This window comes from Canis lupus, chromosome 11 (assembly GCF_048164855.1).
Source record: "Canis lupus baileyi chromosome 11, mCanLup2.hap1, whole genome shotgun sequence".
NCBI lineage: Eukaryota > Metazoa > Chordata > Mammalia > Carnivora > Canidae > Canis > Canis lupus.
Genome location: NC_132848.1, coordinates 50,344,167 through 50,364,866, shown reverse-complemented (window position 1 = coordinate 50,364,866; position 20,700 = coordinate 50,344,167). Strand labels below are relative to the sequence as shown.

At 46.2% G+C, this 20,700-nt stretch overlaps 1 long non-coding RNA gene and 1 pseudogene across 3 annotated transcripts in view; one reads left to right on the top strand and one right to left on the bottom strand.

Moving 5' to 3' along the window:
• LOC140600162 (uncharacterized) overlaps nt 1–20,700 on the top strand; it is a 181,648-nt gene that overhangs the window by 108,645 nt on the left and 52,303 nt on the right. For 2 of the 3 annotated variants that reach the window (XR_012003349.1, XR_012003350.1), the window contains 2 exons: nt 9,622–9,931; nt 15,922–16,294. This is a non-coding gene — a long non-coding RNA (uncharacterized lncRNA). Of the gene's footprint in view, nt 1–9,342; nt 9,932–15,921; nt 16,295–20,700 lie in introns of those variants that run through there. The other variant, XR_012003348.1, reaches the window with a different exon arrangement.
• On the bottom strand, nt 14,716–15,959 carry LOC140600160 (ribosome biogenesis protein NSA2 homolog; annotated as a pseudogene).

Below are 20,700 nucleotides of genomic sequence, written 5' to 3'. Positions count from 1 at the left end.
GACGCTCAGAAGCTCAGGTGGAATGGGCCTCTCGCCTGAGGTGACTCCATGGGCCAGTCCAGGACCCCTGAGGGAGCCCCGGCTTCCCTGCCCCTCCAGCCCTTCCTCTCTCCTCCTCCTCCTTTCCCTGGGCTTGGAGGCCTGGCTCTGTGAGGAAGGCTAAAGGATGAGGTGGCCAGGCCATCCCCAGCTCTCTCTGTGCTTGGGCTTCTGAGAGCCTTTCCCAGAATTCCCTTAGGCAAGGGCTCTGTGTCCTTTAGTGCGCCACGCCGATTTCCCTTTGCCACTTGGAAAGCTGGAGAGCAGAGAGGACTCTTCCTGGCTCACAAGAAGGTGTGAGCTGAAGGACTGCAGAGGACGGGGCTCTGGTTCCCAGGGGTCTCCCCCTGCGGGAATGGGGTGCCCTCCCCGCCTGCTCTCTCCTGCTGCCCACACGCTCTGACCCGAGCAGAAGGCAAGTTCAGTTCCCACAGGTGCACAGATCCCACTCTCTGAAACGAGGGAGAAGAGAAAAGTGATGAGAGCCGATATCCCTGCTCCCCAAAACAGGAAGCAGGCTGGGTAGATTGACTCGATAGGGAGCTATCAGACTGCTGCTCGGCTCACACTGGGACTTTTATCACTGCCAGTCATCAGCACTCTGGCAAGCTCATGAATAATGCATTTCCCAGTGATTTCCTTCCTTATTTGCTAGCTCCAGGCAATATTGATTTTTTTTTTTTTAAAGAAAAGAAAGTCTACATAGCTGAGCTGTGTTGTGGTAACATTTATTTTAAAAGATTGGGAGACAGAACACACATGTGTTTATCTCTACGTATGTGCGTTGGTGTCTGTTGTCTGTGGATAACGACATTTGTTTAGGGGGCCACGGTGGTTATTAGCAGTGTTTTTTAAATCAAAGGTTGGTTCAGATCGGAGCCCTGAGATAGGCTGAAACAGCTGTGTGGTGGTGAAGGACCAGGAAGCCAGGCTGGGTGCATGGGGAGGGGGAGGGCGGGGGTGGGAGTGGACTGGGGGCAGAGGGGAGGGAAGGTGGGCTGGGGGGAAGAGGTAGGAGGGGGGATGGGAGAGGGGCGGATGGGAGGAGGTGGGGGTGGAGGGTATCCAGGGAGGAGTTCCAAGCAAGGAAACTCAGCCATTGAGTTAGCAATGTTTATTCAGTTGAGGCCTCTCCCTCTTGGTCTCATCTCTCTGTCTCTGTCTCTCTCTCTCTGCCATGGATGCAAAGCCCCCTGGCTGCATCCCTAAATGAGGAGCAGATGTGATGGTGACACGTGGGCAGTGCTCCTTCTGAGGGGCCACACCAATAAAACTAAGCAGGTACAGGCGGTGTTGTGGCCACAGGCGGGGCTCAGAGAGGGAACAGGCCAGGCAGGGCTGGGGCATCAGAAGTCCCCGTGGGTGGCTCTGTCCTGCCGAAGCTGCCGGGACTGCCCTGTGCCGACTCGTGGGCACCTTCTCCTGCCGAAGGCTCCTGGCTCTGTTGGCTTCACTTGTGATTCTCGGGAGCAGGCAGAGAGAGGCTCACACTTGGAATTACAGTGCTGATGGCAGGCCTGATGCCCCCGCCCCGCTCAGCCACCCTCCGCCGGCCAGACTTCTGCATGGCCTTCCTCTCAGGCGCCTGTGGCAGGAGCTCTTAGGGATCCCAAGAAGAGAGGCCCCTTCTGGGAAATCAAATTCTCCTCCCAAACTAGTCACTGGCTCACCTAGGCCTCCCTCACCATGCTGGTCTTCCCTGTGCAAGCTCAAGAGCAAGTTCAGCAAGTGCTGGGCGGCTGCATGGTGTTGAAGGCCAGCCTCACAGGGGGCAGGGGCAGTGACTGCCCCTTTGGGGGTCCTTCCTCATACCTTCCGTCCCAGGCACTCCAGCCTCCAGTCCTCATCTCCTGGGGTGGTTAGTGCTGAGGTGGAGAAACCAGTCACTGAAGTTCTGGAGAAACCCCGAGCGGTCGTGGAAGTGCAGAGGGTGGCGGGCACTGGAGAGCTGACCCGGCCAGGCTCCAGTCTCTCCCCTCCACTGGCTCGACACTCCGCCAGCTAATAATCAGGACCCTGAACTTTAATCCGTATGGCTCCCTAGTATTTTGATGGTATTTTCACATATAAGCATATCATGTGAGCTGCCCAAAAAAGTCTAGAGAGTTCCTCCAAATCCTTTATTCACTTGTCTTACTAACAATGATTTAAGCTTTCTCATTTTCCCTTCAATCCCAAACTTTCAAAGAAAAGAAAGCTCCATACGCAGCACTTCCGCTTACTGACTTACAACCCTCCTCCCACATTACTTGGACTGCCTTCCTGAAGGTGACCCCTAATGTTCAGATCTAAACCTAGGGCCTTTTCTGAGTCCTTTCTGGCTCTGCTGCAGTTTTCCTATTGCCAGCTTCCAAACCCCTCCACCTCTCCTCCTAGTGCACCCCCACCATGTCACAAACGGGTAACATGGTTCATCCAAAGGAAGAAGGTGTCTCCAGTGGTGTCATTCCAGATACCAGACGCAGACAATATATTGGGTCAAATAACAAATCTTTCAATTTGCACAACCATGAACTTGTCCCACATACAGAGGTGGCCCTAGGTCCCTCTTGGTGGGGAGCAGACATTGGGAAGTCACCCAACAGTGAGTCTCAGGCACTTCTATTTCTTTGGCCCCAGACATTCATGGAGACCTCTGGGCTCCACGTCTTGGACTTTTGGTTCCTCCATCTGCTGAGCAGTTGGCATATCCTCCCCCTCCTGCCACCTTGTGGAGTCGAAAACTTGAAGCTGGGACCCCTGTCAGGCTTGAGCCTTGGCTTCTGCCCACCTAAAAGGAAGAGGCTTGAAGGAAAGGCCCGTTTCCTCTGCAGGGTGTGGAGAGCTATAGCTTGTACCAGACGACGCTCGTTTATTTGAAATTGTTCCATGGTGCAAAGCCCTCTAATCGATCATTCTTTTGCAAACGTCAATGGGAGAAATGTGAGTTCCGTATTTATAAAGCCAGAAAAATGGGGGCTTGTCCCCCGCCTCCCAGGTGTGTATTTAGGCACTGATGAATGACCCCGGAGTGGGTTTGTTATAGAACAAGCCCGCGCCAAAGGCAGGAACCTTGCGTCTGGAGACACAGCCTGACAATTAGGCCTCTGAGCCCAGAGGCCCGTGCTCTGGTTTCCTGAGTGTGACTATCACATCCTTAAGGCTGGGGTAACCTCAAGAGTTTTGGAATTTGGATCCTCATTGTCTCCACGGTACCGTCCCCTGGGGTTGCTTTTTGTTCTGTTTTGGGTTTGTGTGTTTTTGGCTCTGAAGGTGAAGTTTTAAAAATCTTGGAAGCCAATACAAATCAGGGCAGGAGAACAAAAGTCTTATTCCAGTCTTGTCCCGAGAGGAGAGTCGTGAGGAATAGGAGTTAATGTTCCAAAGACTCTTTGAAGTCGTTCGATGGGGAGTTCCTCACAGACCTGGGGCATCCGGCGTGATTGGGTGGGCATCCCCCAGGAGCCCCAGCCTTCCCCAGCTCCACCCTGGGGAACACGCAAGCCTGTGCCAAAGAGCAACCCCTGACCCCGACTCCCTCCCGTGGCTTCCCTCCCTCCTCCAAGCCAGCCTCTCCTTTCCTGCCCTCCAAACAATGGTGCACTTTGTTTTAAAAAGGGTGGTGAAATAGGAATCACGCTTTCAAAGTCACATTTAGAAAAAGGGATAGGAGTGAAAAATTAGGACCCGCTAAGCCAATGGTGTGTGCTGCTTGGCTCCTGCGGGTCCTGCATCTTTCGGAAGGGCATCCCCAGGTGAGGTCCGGGCGGAGTTGGCGTCTGACCCGTGCCTTGTGTTTCATGCGCTGTGGGAAAAAACCCAGCTGCTGTGAAAGGGTTAAAAATGAGCTCTCTTGGTCAAGAGCCCCAAGCGACAGGCACGTTCAGTTTCAGTCAGGAAGAAAAACAAGTGTTTGGTTAGTAACGGGATATGGCTGGAGCTGGGCCTTGGCCTGCAGTCCCTCTGCAGGTTGCGAGGTGGGGATGGCCCAGTTCTTGCGGTTATTTGGGGGCGGAATGGAGGCAGGCAGCCAGAAGGCCAGGTCTGGGAGGTGCCACCCACCCCTCCTTTACACAGAAGGGAACGAAGGCCCAGGGCAGGCTGGGAACTCGACCTGGGTCATCCTAGTGAGTGGCACAGCTGTCCCAGTTCCGGAGTCCTTTCTGGAAAGCACTGGGTTGCATGGAAGGCAGATTCAGGCAGACGGGGACTTAGGGTTCTTTCAGCCTCTTCTTGGCTGGGTTACCTCTTGTTCATCTAGATCCCTCCTCTTTGAAATGGGGTTTTAAAATAGCTCTTTGGGGCAGTCTGGGTGGCTCAGCGGTTTAGCACCGCCTTCAGCCCAGGGCATGACCCTGGAGTCTCGGGATCAAGTCCCACATCAGGCTCCCTGCATGAAGCCTGCTTCTCCCTCTGCCTGTGTCTCTGTCTCTGTCTCTCTCTCTCTGTGTCTCTCATGAATAAATAAATAAAATCTTAAAATAAAATAAAATAGCTCTTTGAAGAAAAAATAAATTTAAAAAAATAGCTCTTTGGCTGGGTTTTGGGTATTAAATGAGATGATGCATATGAGCCCAGAGGCTGACACACTCAGAAAGTGCTTTTTCTGGGCCTGCCAGGAAGCGTCCTGGGTGTGGGACTGGTCTTGCAGAGGAAACAGCCTCCTCCGAATCAATACATCAAGTACATCAGTGCGGATGCAAATAAAGCCTCTGAACCACCCCCCCCACCCCCCCACCCCCGTGGAAGTCCTGTATACTCCTGCCCCCTTAGTGGGGGAGCCCCACATCAAAGGCAAAGGCAAACGGGATGGGGAAAATAAAAGAGCCTTTTCTGAGCAAAGGGGAACTCGCCCCAGAGAAGCGCTGAGTTAACGGGCCCAAAGCCGGCCTGTGAAGTTAGAGAGGCCTGGAGATTAGAAGGCCAAGAGGAAATAATGCTTTTCTTGTCTTGGCTGCGGGGGCAGAAGGAGAGCAACAGCTGGCAGGCATATGCAGCCTGTTAGGGGCACACTCCCATCAGACAGAAGGAAATCCTGCCCCGGGCTGGCAGGGCCGGAGCAGCCACTGGGGAGCAGGCTGGGGGTCTCGGCGAACCTGAGCCGTTGCTGCCAAGGCTCCAGGCCGCGTGTCCCCCTCAACCCCCACCCACCTACCCCATGGCTGCCTGAGCAGGGGCCTCCCTCCCCAGCCACTGGCCCCCAAGGGCCTCCCCTTTCCCAGGAGGTATCAGATCCAGTGATGCTATGGACAGAAACTCCGAGGAAGCCTGGGGTTGATTCTGTGTCCACTTCAAAATCCAGATGAGCCCCCTTCGTCTTGTTGATGCCCGGATGGGTGACTTTGACCCACTCCACAGTCTGGAATCCTTCTCCTCAGCCAGGCTAGACAGAGAGTGGCCTTCTTTATTCCCCCTCCAACTTTTCCTTGGTTTCTTTTACTGGCCAAGCAATCAACCTCCTAAGAAAGGAACCAAGGCCCGCCTGTCATCCCCTCCTGGACCCTCAGCCCCTGAGCCTTCGGACCATGTGACACGATGCCCGGCATTAGCGTCTGCTAATTAATCGGAAAACTGGCTCCCCATTGGCCCATAGCTTTTTACAGACCTGAATTAAACGAAGTGTTTATGTGACAGATATGTGGGAGGGATTTCAGATATAATCACCATCAATCTGGCTGCAGCCAAAATAAATTCTGTGAAAAGTAAAACAAACTATTGCACAGACAAAGTAGGCCTTAGGGGTCTCCAGCAATAATCTGTGTTTTCTAATTTAACCTCGTCTAATATTTCTACTCTTTTGGGCGTAGATAGGATCTCTGCACACAGGGCACTCTTGCTGCAGCTGACGAGGTTGGGGGGAGACACATGCTCCTGCCCCCTAAGTGGAGGGAGAGGGGAAGGGATGTTGCATATTTACATTCAAATTCTTAGTTTAAACAAACGGGCTCTGGCTGGGCACGGGGTAGGATGGCCATGGGAGTTGGAGGTGGGCAAGGAGAAGCCTGGCTGTAAGGTGGGGGGTGGGGTGGCGTGCTATGGTCTCCCTTCCTCCAACCTGCTAAGGTTAAGGCCATGGTAGAGGAATCAGAAACTGCTGGTCGCTTCAGAGAGGGCCTGGCCTTGGTGTGTGCCTGAGGTGTGTGGGTTTGCTGAGCACTTCCTCTCTCTCCATCAGCTCATTTAGCTCCTATAAGGAGACAGTGAGGAGACTAAAGCTCAGACACATAGTAACTACTCGCCTTGCTCTATGGCCATGACATTGGGCTTTGACCCTGACTCTGAAAGCCTGGGCAGTCTCTCTCCACAATACCCAGCCAGATAAAGAAGATGTGGTCTATGTATACAATGGAATATTACTCAGCCATCAGAAAGGACAAATACCCACCATTTGCTTCCACGTGGATGGACCTGGAGGGTATTATGCTGAGGGAAATAGGTCAATTGGAGAAAGACAATCATCATATAGTTTCACTCATATGTGAAGCATAAGAAATAGTGAAAGGGACCATAAGGGAAAGGAGGGGGACTGAGTGGGGGAAAATGAGAGAGGAAGACCAAACATAAGAGACTCCTAACTCTGGGAAACAAGTAAAGGGTGGCAAAAGGGGAGAAGAGTGGGAGATGGGGTGACTGGGTGATGGGCACTAAAGAGGGCACTTGATGGGATGAGCATTGGGTATTATACTGTGTGCTGCAAATTAAATTTAGATAAAATATTCAAAAGCAAATACATAAATAAAGAGGACCCAGGCTTCGCCATTCCTCCCTGGGAAGAGGCCTCTAGGCACCGTGGTCAGCCCTGCCCTGCATCCTTCTCTCCCTTACAGCTCGGGCTGCTTCACGCCCCCTTTCCCTGGCTCTCCCCTCGTTGGCCCAGCCTATCCCTAATTCCCAAACCAGGTCTGGAGTAAGGAAGGAGATGTTGAGGGTCTCCAGATGACCCGCCGCCCGTCCTGCCTGGCTGGTAACTGAGCACAGCACTGGCCTCCTGCCTGAGCTCCAGCTCCTTTTCTCCCTCAGGGCCTTGCCCTGGTGGCCAGCCTAGGGTCCCAGTAGCCCCCCAGGAGCAAAGATTCCCACCTGCTCCATACAGATGTCTGGGTGCTGGAAGCCGGCTCTCCCGCTGGCCTGTACCCAGGCTTGGCACACTTACTGAGATTCCACAACTTTGGGGAAACCCCCTCCTTCTTCACCCCTGCCCCCTCCTCCCCACTGCTTAGCACTTGCCTGGGCCTGGCTCTAGAGGAAGTCATGCCCATTGAACCCAGTGCCTGCCCGGCAGCTCTGAATTGCTGTCCTGGCTCCTGTGCTGCCACATAGGTGTGTCTGATGCCACATTCCATCCCTTCCTCAATATCTAGAATTGCTATATGTAGCGTTCTTGGTGCTATGCCTTACTGTCCTGCGATGTGTCCTTCAGCTCCTCTGAAGATCTAGCATGAAGCATATGTTTGTCCGGCATTTTTTTCCCATCTGCCCCTTTATTCCTCTTTGTAAGAACCCCACCTGGAGTCAAAAGGTCCACACTCAGTGGGAGAAGATACTCCATCAGTGTTCAGGTCACAGCACTCCTTTTTCCCTCAAAAGAAGTTACTGGGACAGAGTCCTGGCTCCCTGACAACCCTGCAGCACCAAAGGGAATTGATTCTATCACACTTAAGCTCATAGATACTTGAATAGAGCAGAGGGAAAACCTCTGTATGAAATAGAAGTATGTTTGTAACTACCCTTCCTCCCTTCCTTCCTCCCTTCCTTCCTTCCTTCTTTTCCTTTCTTCCTCCTTTCCTTCTTTCTTTCTCTTTTCTTTTCTTTTCTTTCTTCTTTCTTCTTTCCTTTTTTCTTTCTTCTTTTCTTTCTTTCTTCTTCTTCTTTCTTTCTTTCTTTCTTTCTTTCTTTCTTTCTTTCTTTCCTTCCTTCCTTCTTTTCCTTTCTTCCTCCTTTCCTTCTTTCTTTCTTTTTCTTTTCTTTTCTTTTTTCTTTCTTCTTTTCTTTTTTCTTTCTTCTTTTCTTTCTTTCTTCTTTCTTACTTTCTACTTCTTTCTTTCTTTCTTTCTTTCTTTCTTTCTTTCTTTCTTTCTTTCCTTCCTTCCTTCTTTTCCTTTCTTCCTCCTTTCCTTCTTTCTTTCTTTTTCTTTTCTTTTCTTTTTTCTTTCTTCTTTTCTTTCTTTCTTCTTTCTTACTTTCTACTTCTTTCTTTCTTTCTTTCTTTCTTTCTTTCTTTCTTTCTTTCTTTCTTTCTTTCCTTCCTTCCTTCCTTCCTTCCTTCCTTCCTTCCTTCCTTCCTTCCATAATATCTATTGAGGATCTACTATGTGCCAGATGCTGGGATACATCAGTGAATTGAAAATATCTGCCTCCCTGGAGTTTGCATTCTAAGAGCTGTAGGCAGGTGATAAATAGGAATCATAAACAATAAGAAATGTATACATTGTGACAGAAGGCAAAAAATGCCCATGAATGAAGGAGCAAGGTAAGAGTGATTGGAAGTGCTGGAGGAGGGGTTGAGTTAGGGGTTCACACAGGGGCAGGCCTTATAGAGGAGATAACGTGTGAACATAGATGTGAGGGAAATGAGGATGCTAGCCGGGAACGTAACTCGGGAAGGGTATTCCAGGCAAAGGGAACAGCCAGTGCAAAGGCTCTGAGGGAGGGCTATGTCTGGCACATTTAAGGAACGGCAAGGAGGCCAAAGTGACCAGGGTGAAGTGAGCACTAGGGAAGTAGAAGGAGGTGAAGTCAGAGTTGAGGTCAGAAAGACAACAGGAAGCAGATCGTGGAGGGCCTTGCAGGCACCATAAGGACTTGAACTCTTTTCTATCCCTACTTGAGTAAATTCATAAAGGCCAATCTCTCTCATTAGTCAAGCTAGAGTTCAAGATATTCAACAAATATTTCTTGATTTGGTATGCCAAGTCCTGAGACGTACATTGATGAGTAGGGCCGTCTCTGTCTTCTAGAAGTTCAACTTCAAACCCCAGTGGTTGCAGCAGCATGGTGCGACCAGGAGCTGGGAGGCCTGGGTTCCAGTCCTGCCCTTCCATTTAACCTTAGCCATTTGCCAAACCCAGCTTCCCATTACTGCAGAGAATTATCTATGTTGCAGTCATCTCCCAGGTGCTATGGCAATCAAATGGAGGCAGGCACGCAAAGACTCCTTGAAAACTGAACAGCCCTGTGTAATTAGAGGAGGGGATTAGGGAATCAGGTCAACATGGTTCCTGCCCTGTGTCCCTTTCCTTGGGCCAGAAGACTCAGGCTGTGTTGCAATCTTTGTGATGCCCTCTACTCTCTGTGACCTCATTGGCATTTACTCCACCTGGTGAGAACCACCACAGCCATGCATTCGGGTTGGTGCAGATCTCCAGCAAGAGAAATACATCCAGGGGTATCTGCTTTGCAAAGGACATTTACCCATGTCCTTCTCTGTGTCATGCTCCTCTGATCAGCTAAAGCTACACCGAGGGCGAACTTTTAAAGTCAAGTATGCATGACTCCAACCAACAATAACAAAAACAGGCCTGCAGGTTGCCAAGCACGGTGAGCTTTTAAAATGCATTCAGACAGTGTGAGGATATTAATAGGGAGACACGTATCTCGTTTCAGGCTACAAAGCAGATCCCACAGTGGGACATGGAAATGCTGGCTGCTCCGAGGTTAGCTTGAACCGAGGAGAGGGACTCGGCTGGAATACAGACATGCCTCAGGCTGTGTCTCAGGCGCCGGGCTTCCAGCTCCGACAACATAGACTGTCAACGCAGCTCTGCTGTGAGTGGAACTGGACACTTGGTGATGGCCAAAAACAACAGTTGACTAAAATAATGAAGCAACATGTGGATGGTGATGGAGATGGAGAAAAATAGAACCGGATGGGCCCTCTGGAAATCCTCTTGAACCCTCTTCCTTTCTTTCACAGGTAAGGACACTGAGACCTGCAGGTCATGTTGTGACTACAATAACGATGAGACATCATTCTCAGCATGAGTGCATTTGCCTCCTCTGGGGTCACAACATTCTGAATGTCCTCAACGACTCTTTTTGTGTCACAGTGACCCTCTGGACACAAGACTAGCCAAATGGACACTTAGGGGTCCTGTTGTGGAGAGGGACTATGTTGTCACAGTGGACGGAGCACTGGATAATCCATCTGGAGATCTGGTCTGAGGCCTGGCTCTGGATTTATGTACTGGGTGACATTTATCTCTTCATCTGTTTTCCTCACTGCAAAATGTGAGATGTAGGTAGCTAAGGGAATGTGTGTTAAAAGACTGAAAATCAGGGTGCCTGGGTGGCTCAGTGGTTGAGTGTCTACCTTTGGCTCAGGTCGTGATCCCAGGGTCCCGGGATCGAGTCCCACACCAGGCTCCCCTGGAGAACCTGCTTCTCCCTCTGCCTATGTCTCTGCCTCTCTCTGTGTGTCTCTCATGAGATAAAATAAAGTCTTTAAAAGAAGACTCTGAAAATCAAAATTACACTCCACCTCTCTTTTCCAGATTCCAACCTGTCATTTGTGAGGACATGGTTCCGAATGAGGGGTGAGTTTCTGAACAGAGGGTGCAGGGAAGCTAGTTGCCCCCAAATGGACCTTTCTCATCACATTCTGCAGGGCTCTTCTCTGTGGTGGTGAAGAGAACAAACCCAAGAGCCAGCCATGTGGGTTTAAATCCCCGGCTCTATCACCTGCTATGGGCTTGCCTTGGACATATTATTTTGCTTCTCTGTGTCTCCATTTCTGATTTTTAAAATGGGGATAATAAGAGAATTTAGACCACACAGTCATTCTGAGAAATAAGTGAATTAGTATAAGTCAAAGTGTATAGAACCATGCCTGGTTCATGGTAAGTGCTACAAAAGTTTTCTGTTATTATTATTATTATTATTATTATTATTATTATTATTATCAGACTACATAAGCTATCATGTGCAACGTAATGAATTACCTATCTGATCTGCTTCCCCTACTCAGAATATCACAGCCAGAACGGAGTCCTTTTTTCTCTGCTTTCAATGCTTAACACCATGTCAGGAGCATATTAAGTGCTCAATAAACCCTTGTGGGTTAAATGATTGGGCACAGTCTATGTAATTATGTCTATGGCATCATTCACATCATTTTTCTCCAGTAAACCTCAAAGGACAAGCATTATGTCAACTACACCTCTGTGTCCTTCCTTCAAATTGTCTTGTTTAAAAAAACTCCCAAGTCTCATTTTTGTCTAAATAACAAAGAAAGTTGCCTTGGAGTTTTATTTTACTTGTTTATTTTTTAAAGATTTTGTTTATTTATTCATGAGAGGCACACAGAGAGAGGCAGAGACATAGGCAGAGGGAGAAGCAGGCTCCCCACAGGGAGCCCAATATGGCACTCAATCCCAGGACCCTAGGATCACAACCTGAGCCAAAAGCAGACGCTCAACCACTGAGTCACCCAGGTGCCCCTGCCTCGGAATTTTAACCAGTACAACTACAACCTAGAAACAAGTGAAACTCCATTGGTAAAAGTTTTTCCACTTGGAGTCGTGGGCACAACCTTACTGTTTGTGACATGGTTTCAAGAACAGAATCTAGGGCTGGGTTCTATTTGAAGAGTAATTAGGATAAAAGAAGATGCCTGCCAAAGTCTTTGGGATCATCTGGCATGAAGGAAAACAAAGACCTTAAACAAGTGAACACAGCCTCTAGGAGAAGACAGATGCCCTAAGCATATGCAGCATGGTAGAGGGAGATCAGAGTGGAGTGGGGGGGGGGGGGTGTTGTAATTTCCTAGAAGTGGATTTTAAGCCACTGGTTCCACTTCCTGTTCTTAATCTCATGTTATGCACAATATCCTGAAACTGACACCCGAGAGACTATCTAGCAATTTGGGTTTTGCGTAAGAGTGCTGCTGGGGAAACAGCTCCCTTCCTATTGTGTTCTTAATTTCCTATGTCCAATAGTATTCTTTTTTTTGAAGTTTTTATTTTAATTCCAGTTAGCTAACATACAGTGTAATATTAGTTTCAAGTGTATAGTAACTCAACGCTTTCATACATCACCCAGTGCTCATCACAAGTGCCCTCCTTAATCCCCATCACCTATTTTAACCCATTCCTCCCATCCACCTCCCCTCTAGTAACCATCAGTTTGTTCTCTGTAGTTAAGAGTCTGTTTCTTGGTTTCCCTCTCTCTCTTCCTTCCCCCAGTAGTCCCCCAGTGTTTCTTAATAAAACAAAATATAATCCCTTCAAGGGTTGTTTATATTGTTTATAATACTTAAACAAGATAAGTTAGGAATGGATCATCAGGAACATCAACTTGCTCTCTTCACCTATTTTATGGTATGATTTCTAGGCCAATAAACACACAACAGGATCCATCAGCTGAGCCAAGAACAGAGATAAGGTCAATTGTCTGCTAAGACGGCTGCAAACAATTCCTTCAGTCCCTGGACATTTGTGTCATGCTTCCCATCAAGAGGTAGAGACTATTTCTCCTCTCCTTGAATCTGGGGCTGGCCTTGTGACTTGCTATGACCAAGAGAATTCTGCAGACACAATGCTGTGCCTGTCTGAGCCTTGTAAGAGGCCTTTCATGGGCCTGACAGGTTTTACTTTCACTCTTCTAGAGCTCTGAGCCACCATGTAAGGACCCTGCTGGAGAAGGGGGACAGCCATCCCCCACAGCCCTTTCCAGCTTCTCCAACCAAGGAAAGCCTGGGACTGTGACACTATCTTGATCTTCCAGCCTCAGTCAAGATCCTCTCCCTCAACACCACTTGGAAATGAGATAAGCTGTCTCCCCAAAACCCTGTCCAATTGGTATCACCATGAATGCACAGTTACTGTTTTGGTCTGCTTTGATTTGGAATGTTTTGTTACACAGCAGAATTTCCCTGAAACAAGGGATAGCACTGATCTATATTCTTGTCTGAGATCTCCTGTGTGTTCTCTTCTTTGGATTAGGACAGGCCAGGAGAAATCTTGGGTACTTCTCTCTCCCCATTGCTCATACTAGACATGGCTGGTTGATTCAATGCTCTTTCCCTTTTAGTCCAGACTCTGCCTTAAACCTCACTGTGGAGCTCTAGACGGCAACTACTAAGTCATGAGTGTAGGTCTTTGAACTGAAACTATTTGCCATTCTAGGGTTAGTCATCATGTTTCAAAAGGAAAAGGGGAGTGATGTCCCCTCGTAATCCACTAGTACCTTCTAGAGCCACGGAATGCTAAAGATGACAGAACTTTACAGATCCTCTAACCTAGTGGTTCTGAACCCTGGTTGCAGACTAAAATTACCTGTCCTGCTTCGTTGTTTGTTTTATTTTGTATTTTCAAGACAGACTTTAAAAAAATAAACAGAATTAAAAGGCTTTAACAGGGGCAGCCCGGGTGGCTGAACGGTTTAGTGCTGCCTTCAGCCTGGAGCATGATCCTGGAGACCTGGGATCGAGTCCCACATCGGGCTCCCTGCATGGGGCCTGCTTCTCCCTCTGACTGTGTCTCTGCCTCTCTCTCTCTCTCTCTCTCATGAATAAATAAATAAAATCTTTTAAAATAAATAAATAAATGAATACCTTTAACATGATTATAGATTAATACTACGGACACCTTAAGCTCAAAACTATAAACATAATTCAGATTACAAAGGTTATTTGACAAGAGTTTTAGGTTACAAACATAAAACATGACCTTTTTTATATTATCCAAGTAACTGCAATGAATCTATCTTTAAGGACATCAGTACAGTCTTTTTAAAAACTATTTTACCTGGAATCACTTAAATTTTTAACCATTCTAAAAGTATGAAAATTTAAACATTTTACTGTATTTTTTCTATATATTTTGAGTAGAAAATACAGTTCCAGGGATGCCTGGATGGCTCAGTGGTTGAGCATCTGCCTTCAGCTCAGGGCGTGATCCTGGGGTCTTCAGATGAGTCCTGTATCAGGTTCCCTGTGGGGAGCCTGCTTCTCCCTCTGCCTGGGTCTCTGTCTCTCTCTCTGTGTACCTCATGAATAAATAAATAAAATCTTAAAAACAAAAAAACCAAAACAGTTCCAAGTAGATATTACTACTCATGACTGAAAGGAAAAAAATGTTTCAAATACAAATTCACCAACTAACTGTAAGAGGAATTAGAGGTGAAAAGATTTATGAAAATGCTTCTGCACCCTTCCTATTTAGTAGGGTAGCATGCCTTGTCTCCTGTACTTTTAGTGTCAATATTTTATAAACAAATGTTACTGCATGTTAATGCTACATTTCTTAGGTTTAATGAGGGAAAATGAGGTGGAAGAGACCTCAGGTAAGATCCCAGAGATGATGTTTCATAGTGTAGGCTCCATATTTAAGTGTGCTCTAACATTTATGATAAAAGGTGCTTTCAACTATACTAGTTTTTCCGCTAACACTGGATCTGCATTGCTGAGGACTCATTTCTTAATGCAGATACAGACCACAATATTTCTATAATTGCTTTTTAAAGTATTCAAACTTATGAACATCTAAATGCTAAACAGACTAAAAAATAAACACCAGTTTGTGAAACAGAGCTCTTTTAATGTTTTTTTTTTTTTTCCTACAATAGAATAAATAGTTCTCTTGGTGATTGCAGATATGTCAGGCTGTTTAGTGGTATTCGGAACCACCCCAGTACTGCTGCTTCTCTTGACTGGTGTGTGGTCTTCAGTAATTATAAGGACTTACTTGTCTGAAACTGCTGTCAGACCAGCAAGACTGCCTTTCCTCCATCACTTTCAGGATCATTGGTATCTGGGCATATTTTTCCCCAAATCATGTCACAAGGCCCAACTCACTCACCTTCATCTCAATGATGATACCTTTGGTAATAATACCCAAAGTTGTATATAGTAGGGATGCAGGATTTGTTTTTACACCAAGAATTGGCATGCAAAAGGTAGTTTTCAATTCAGAATATGTTACAGGGGCCTTTTTGCAATGTAAGCCCATTGGCCTAATGAATCTCTCATCTTTAGGTGGTTTTCCAGTAAAGCCATTTCCAGCAAAGCAGACTTTAGTAACCATCCTCTGCCATGCTTTGTTCTTTCTCTTCCTTGTTTGGATAACTTTTAATATTTCTCTTTCTTCTTGGGCACGAACTTTGGGAAAAGGGACTTCCCATTTTCCTGCTTTTTCTTTGCATTTTTTTTTTTTTTTTTTAGAGATTCTATTTTTTTTTATTGACAGAGAGAGAGAGCATAAGCAGGGGAAGTGGCAGGGAGAGGGAGAAGCAGACTCAACAGGGAACCTGATTCGGGGCTCCATCCCAGGACCCCAGGATCATGACCTGAGCCGAAGGCCAATGCCTAACCGACTGAGCCACCTAAGTGCCCTCTCTTTTTTTTTTTTTTTAAAGCAGGGGAGGGGGGCTACATCATCAGCATTTCTTTAGTTTTCTTTTTTTTTTTTTTAAGATTTTATTTATTTATTCATAGAGACACAGAGAGAGAGAGGGGCAGAGGAACAGGCAGAGGGAGAAGCAGGCTCCATGCAGGGAGCCCGATGTGGGACTCGATCCAGGGTCCTCAGGATCACACCCCAGGCTGCAGGTGGTGCTAAACCGCTGTGCCACCAGGGCTGCCCTAGGTGCCCTCTCTTTGCATTTCTGTTTAATCATAGTGGAAAGCACTTTAGCTCGGGACTGTCCCTCCCTGTCCTGTAGACATACAGGTATTGCTTGTCCTTGCAGAGTCTCCCTGAAGAGTCTTCCCATCATTCTTTTGTTTGGAGCTTCTTTTTTCACGCGTCTTGATAGTCTTTTTCATTTGTATTTTCTCAGCCTGGACCTGTTGATAGTAGAGCTCAGCTTTCAAACCAATCAACTTTTTTTGCCTTCTTTGAATGCTCTTGAACCTCCTGACCTTCCTTTTTTCTCTTTTTCTCCTGGTAATCCAAACGATGGCCACAGTGCTTCTGACAGAATTCAAAATAATCGTTTGGTGGCATGGTGATGGCACAGAGCCATTGGGGCAAAGAAGCTCTCAATTTTCAGGTCTCAAACCCATGAGCTGATTCCATGCAACGCACGATGGGAAAAAGACTACCTGGGCAGCTTTAAAAATTGAACTGATGTCTGGACCTCACCTCCCACTGGTTCCAACTCAGTTGGGCCTCCTTATTTTAAACTATGCATGTTTCATAGCACTGAAGAAACTTGACTTCACGAATTAGGACCCGAAGAAGCAGATCACAGCTGGCTGAACCCTACTGAGGAACTATTTGGAGGGTTCTTGGGAAATCATGGGCAATCTGTCCAAGGACTCGGAGCACTGCAAAGAGGGGTAGGTTTCCTACAGGGAAATGAGGGTTCACTTGAGAGCAAAAGGAGAGAAGTGCAGGCACCAGGAGAACCAGCTCCTAGGTCTGAGGGTAGACCTCCCTACCCTTCTGTCAGGAAAACCCAGGAGCTGATCCATGAGGGCAGTTTTAATATATGACTCCTGATGTGAGTGGAAGGTACTGTGTGTGTTTTGAGGTTTTTCCTGTGGAGAATTTCTTAAACCTCAGACTGGATTGTCAGAGAATTGAGATGAGGTATGAAGGGCATGAGAGATGTGTTGTTCAGGGAAGTTCAAGGCGCCTTCTCTCCTGGCATGTTTGGCAGGAGTACTAAAACAAAAGGAAGGGACTAGAAACCTTATGACAGTAAAATTTCAAGGCTTCATTTTTTTGGTAAAATATGACTTGTCAGGTGTGTGATTTGGTAGCTTTGATGCAAATATAAAATAAGTCTCACCTCTTTGCTGAAATCTGAAGAGTTTTCTTCATATCAATAAAAACCATGAGTGCAGTAAAATTGCTTTTGATCACCTCGCGGGAAAGGTATGAGGAATTTTCAGATTGTTACCATAATTAAAGTGCTTGAAATAAAAAAAAAAAAAAACTCTTACTTGAGTATCTCTCCTGTCCTGTCTTAAAAGGCATTTCTGGAGAAAAGCACACTCACCTACTTCAGTATTGTTTTGATCTCACTGTGTAGTTTGAAGAACACTACAGCTTTCAGTGACAGCAGGAAAATTATCTTGTAGTTGAAAACACTACAAACCACAAATGGCATTGGAATTTGTAAAAATGAACCACATTTCTCTTCGCAGCCTCAGTCGAAATGGATGGTTTCTAAAGAACTCATTTTTGTCAGCAAAGGAATTGCCTTGGAGACCTTCTTTTTTCTTTTCCTGGGTCTGCTTCTTGTTCTCTTGCCTGGAGGGTCATGGTGCCCGACTTGTTCTTTCTACTGGTCTTTTTAAAATCTCTGTTTGTCTTCACTATATATACTAATCACTGCTTTTATTCCTTGAGCATAGACCAACAATGGGAGAGGGTTCATTTCTCAAGTGAATGCCCCCATTTCCTAACACTTTGAGTATCACAATGGGTCATCCCAGCTCCATCCCACCTGTTTCTTTTTTTTTTTTTTTTTTCTAAATTTTTATTTATTTATGATAGTCACAGAGAGAGAGAGAGGCAGAGACACAGGCAGAGGGAGAAGCAGGCTCTATGCACCGGGAGCCCGACGTGGGATTCGATCCCGGGTCTCCAGGATCGCGCCCTGGGCCAAAGGCAGGCGCCAAACCGCTGCGCCACCCAGGGATCCCCATCCCACCTGTTTCAATCATCCTAGGCTCTCTCCAGATTTAATAGCCTGGCCTTCAAGACCCTCTATAATATAGTCTGTTATCTCTGGCACTCACCTCACTTGAAAACTTGGATCCAACTTTGCTGCTTTACTTGCTCCTATTCCCATTCCTGGCACCTTGGCTTTCATCCTGCCAGAAATGTCTTCCTCTGGTACGATTCCTGCAAGATCCAGCTCACTTCCACCTCTGCTGGGGAGCTTCCCTCAGTTATCCTGTTCAAGTCCCTTGAACTTTAGTGGGAATTATTTGAGACTGATCATACCCTAACTTACATTTTTCTTTTTTTAATTTAAATTCAATTAGCCAACATATAGTACACCATTAGTTTCAGATGTAGAGTTCACTAATTCATTGGTTGGGTATAACACCCTGTGCTCATCATATCATGTGCCCTCCTTAATGCCCATCACCCAGTTACCCCAAACCCCTTGCTACCTCCCCTCCAGCGACCCTCAGTTTGTTACCTATAGCTAAGAGTCTCTGGTCGTTTGTCTCCCTCTTTGATGACTTCCCATTCAGTTTTCCCTCCCTTCCCCTCTGATCTTCTGTGCTGTTTCTTATATTCCTTATATGAGTGAAACCAAATGATAATTGTCTTTCTCTAATTGAGTTATTTCACTCAGCATAATACCCTCTAGTTCCACCCGTGTTGATGTAAATGGGAAGATTTCATCCTGTCTGATGGCTGAGAAATATTTTAGTGTGTGTGTGTGTGTGTGTGTGTGTGTGTGTATCTCGTATCTTTTTTTTTTGTATGTTAACTAGGTGGAATTTATTTTTTATAAATTTATTTTTTATTGGTGTTCAATTTACCAACATACAGAATAACACCCAGTGCTAATCCCGTCAAGTGCCCCCCTCAGTGCCCGTCACCCATTCACCCCCACCCCCCGCCCTCCTCCCCTTCCACCACCCCTAGTTCGTTTCCCAGAGTTAGGAGTCTTTATGTATCTCATATCTTCTGTATCCCTTTGTCTGTCGATGGACATTTGGGCTCTTTTGTCTGTTATAGACATTGCTGCTAAAACATTGGGGTACTGGTGGTCTTCAGATCACTACATTTGTATCTTTGGGGTAAATACCTAGTAGTGCAGTTACTGGGTCGTAGGGTAGCTCTATTCTTAACTTCTTGTGGAATCTCCATACTGTTTCCCAGAGTGGCTGTACCAGCTTGCATTTCACCCCAACAGTGTAAGAGCATTCCCCTTTCTCCGCATCCTTTCCAACATTTGTTGTTTCCTGTCTTGTGAATTTTAGCCATTCTGACTGGTGTGAGTTAGTTATTTCCTTGTGATTTTGATTGATATTTCCCTAATGCTGAGTGACATAGAGTATTTTTTCATATATGTGTTGGTGGCCACTTGTATGCCTTCCTTGGAGAAATATCTGTTCATTTCTTCTGCCTATTTTTTGACTGGCTTATCTGGTTTTTTGGGTGTTGAGTTTGATAAGTTCTTTGTAGATCTTGGATACTAGCCCTTTATCTGATATGTCATTTGCAAATATCTTCTCCCATTCGATACAGAATTCTGATAGATCCCTGTCTCACATTTAGGTCGTTCATCCATTTTGAGTTTATCTTTGTATATGGTGTAAGAAAATGGCCCAGTTTAATTTTTCTACACGTAACTGTCCAATTTTTCCAACACCATTTGTTGAAGACACTGTCTTTTTTCCATTGGATATTCTTTCCTGCTTTCTTAAAGTTTAGTTGACCATAGAGTTGAGGGGCCATTTCTGGGTTCTCTATTCTGTTCCATTGGTCTATATGTCTGTTTTTGTGCCAATACCATACTGTCTTGATGATTACAACTTTGTAACAGAGCTTGAAGTCCAGAATTGTGATGCCACCAGCTTTGCTTTTCTTTTTCAACATTCCTCTGGCTACTCAGGGTCTTTTCTGAAATCAGTTGCATTTCTATATGCTAAAAATGAGACAGAAAAAAAAGAGAAATTAAGGAATTGATCCCACTTACAATTAAGCCCCAAACCATAAGATACCTAGGAATAAACCTAATGAAAGAGGTAAAGGATCTATACTCTAAAAACTACAGAACACTTATGAAAGAAATTGAGGAAGAAACAAAGAAATGGAAAAACATTCCATGCTCATGGATTAGAAGAACAAATATTGTTAAAATGTCTATGCTACCCAAAGCAATCTACACATTCAGTGCAATCTCTATCGAAATACCCTCGACATTTTTCACAGAGCTGGGATAAATAACCCTAAAATTTGTAGAAGCCAGTAAAGACCCTTAATAGCCAGAGGAATATTGAAAAAGAAAACCAAAGCTAGTGGCATCCCAATTCTGGACTTATATTTTTATTTCTTTTTTATATGTGTGCCTTATTTTCCTTTCTAGAGGGTAAAATTTCATTCTTGTATTTAACATGTATTTATTGTGGCCCAACCATGTGTGAGACCCCGAGTCCCACATGGGAATGCTGCAATGATTAAGACACACGTGGTCCCTGCCCTCAGGAGCTTACATTCTAGTAAGAACTCATAAGCATTCAGTGTGCCAAGTGCTATTTACAGAACAGCACTGGGTGCCATGAAAGAATGTAAGAGGCCCAGTTAAACGTGCTCTGGAGGGTCAGAAAGGCCTCCTAGAAAAGACAATGCCCTCAGTGAGACTTAAAGGATACGTAGGAATTAACTAGGCAAGGATTTGGGGGAAGACTGTTTCAGCAGAGAGAACAGCATGCATAAGTCATGGAGCTAGAAGAAGCTAAAGGTCAGGATGGCTGGGCATAGAGGAGGTCGGAGAACTGAGAAGAACAGTTTTGGGGGTAAGCAGAGACCTAACCCTGAGCCTTCTGTTCACTCTGTCAATGGATACTTTAAAAAAAATTTTTTTTTAATTTATTCATTTGACAGAGAGATAGAGGGGGAGAGAGAGCCAAGAGCAGAGCAGAGGCAAGGGTCAGAGGCAGAGGGAGAAGCAGACTCCCCACTGAGCAGGGAACCCCATGTGGGACTCGATCTCAGGACCCTGAGATCATGACCCGAACCAAAGGCAGACACCTAACCAACGGAGTCTCCC